Consider the following 2,459-nt stretch of genomic DNA (forward strand, 5'->3'; position numbering starts at 1 on the left):
AGTCCTTTTAAATGAAAAACTAGTCAGTCTTGCATACTGTGAAGTAATTTTACTATCGTTGCTGAACCGGATTCCGCGTAATATTATAGTTCAAAAACATAACAAAGTCTTCGAACAATTGGCTGTAAAGAAAAGACTACACTTACTGAAAGGTATTGCCTCCTTCTATATTTATAGGTCGTATTTTGACGTGTGGTAGCCTCTAATATATTTCTTCATATATTAGTCTATTTTATATTCTTTGTATTTATTGGTTTCTCATAAAAGTTTGGTTATCATTATCTAAAGGTGACCAGGAAGGTGAATTTTTCGATCAATGAACAACACCGGCCATGTTCCTTTAAGCCAAGTTCCAGACTCGACCGAATATAGGGAGGTCTTGTCAGGCTACTTAACCTGTAAAAATCCTGCCTTTATTTTCTCTTTTTTTTATTTTTCTAAATACCCTAAGATTTCGATAATTAAAGTAATAGTTAGATGAAGGTTCTTCATTTTAGTGTGTTAAAATGAATAATCATAAGAGAGATCACTAAAACATTTTAGCCAAGTAACACAAAAATTATGGCAAGCCTACCCTTGCTTTCTTCTTTTTTCCGTCATTAAATACTATTTTCTGTTTGTTAAGAAGAATAATAGTCAGATAAAAAAAACTATATTTTGATATATCAAATAATCATGAGGGAGTTTTAAAGAATATTCTATACAATAATACAAATATTTATTTCTAGAATTATAAAAATATAACATATTTCCATTAAATCACATTTCGCACATATTTTAACATCATATTACTATCTATGTCGCTAACTTTTTCATCTTATTCACCCTTTTCTGGAACAACTAATGTGTCTGTTCAAATCTCGAATTCTAAAAAAAAAAAAAAAAAAAAACAAAAAAAAAAAAAAAAAAAAAAAAAAAAAAAAAAAAAAAAAAAAAAAAAAAAAAAAAAAAAAAAAATTACGACAACGGAATAACTTCTGAAGTTATTTGGATTAGAGTGCTAATTATATCCGTTAATTTAATTTAATTTTATCAACACACTTCAAATGTTCAGGAAACACTAGGTGTATTTAGTTTGACCTCTCTGAAGCTTATGGCACCAATCCATATGTCATTTCCCTTTGTTACTTTTGCTCCTAAATGTTCCAGTTGTGGAAACTTAAGAGCAGTGAACCCACCAACATATCGCAAACCTTATTCTTCTTTTTCCGTGGCATCTTCCCATGCCATGCTTTTTCTTCAACTTTCTGGTCTTTGAAGTCATCACTTTGATCATCCTAATTAAATTCTTGTAAGCAAAATAAAATCCCTGGTAAACTGGGCTCTTTCTGAAAAGAATTTCCTTCGTCTTCGAACAATGCGTCTTGCTTGTCAGGGATGTGGGGAAATGAGCCCGATGTTACATTGTCACTGTTGGAGTTTTAAGCGCTGCTCTTTGAGCTTCCAAGTGTGCTGTATTTTCCTAAAAGTTGGGCTCTGAGACGATGTTTAAATGCAACTGGTGATGGGTGCTGATCGTATGCTCCCATTTGACTTATGAAATAAAAAAAGTGCCCTAAACCAACCTGATTTTGTCTGTAATTTAGAATATACGCCATGCTAAGTTTTTATTATACTATTTTCAGCAAGGTACACACAGGATAGAGCACTTTATTTTTCATCACTTTCATTTCTATAGCGGTTTTACTCACGTCTTGCAAGATTTTGTCTTGCGGTTACAGGGTTAGTCGCGGAAGCATTTCTTGATGATTTCCTATCTGTTGGCAGTCGGGAATTAGAGAAATCAAACCAACGATCAACATCCCGAATGAAATGGCTTGTCATTTTCCAGTCCATATCTTCAAATTTCCTTGGTCGCCGAAATGATCAATAGATTTATATGTATTTTTGGACGGTAGTTGCATAACCATAATAACATTGATATGTTTTTCGGGAAGAATATAAGCTGTCCGAAGATCACTTTTGCTCTTCGTTATTAACTCTCTAACTGATCCATTGTGCGCATGCGTACTACTTACCATCCGGCAATATGAACCCATGGTTAAGAAACTTATTTTTAATAAGCTTTACTAGGTGTGGAGCATTTGCAAACACACGTATTTTTCTGCTGTTGTCCATTGGATTAATAGTGGACCTTCCTCTCCTACAAACCAACAATAAATAATTTCATAGAATTTATCACATCTGCTTGTAAATTAATCAAGTCTTAATTGTTCAAGAATATTTGTTTGATTTTCTTAGGAATTCATATTATCAAATGTTGTTTTCATAAGCCTGATATTCGAAAAACTCTATTACTCTCATAGGACTGATATGTAGGTCAATGAAAGAATGACATGTTACTTGTAATAAATGTTTGTGTGTGGGTGTGTGTAAGAGAGAGAGAGAGAGAGAGAGAGAGAGAGAGAGAGACAGACAGACAGACAGACAGACAGACAGAGAGAATGCAAACTGTATGA

The sequence above is a fragment of the Macrobrachium nipponense genome, chromosome 36 (genome assembly GCF_015104395.2).
Source record: "Macrobrachium nipponense isolate FS-2020 chromosome 36, ASM1510439v2, whole genome shotgun sequence".
NCBI lineage: Eukaryota > Metazoa > Arthropoda > Malacostraca > Decapoda > Palaemonidae > Macrobrachium > Macrobrachium nipponense.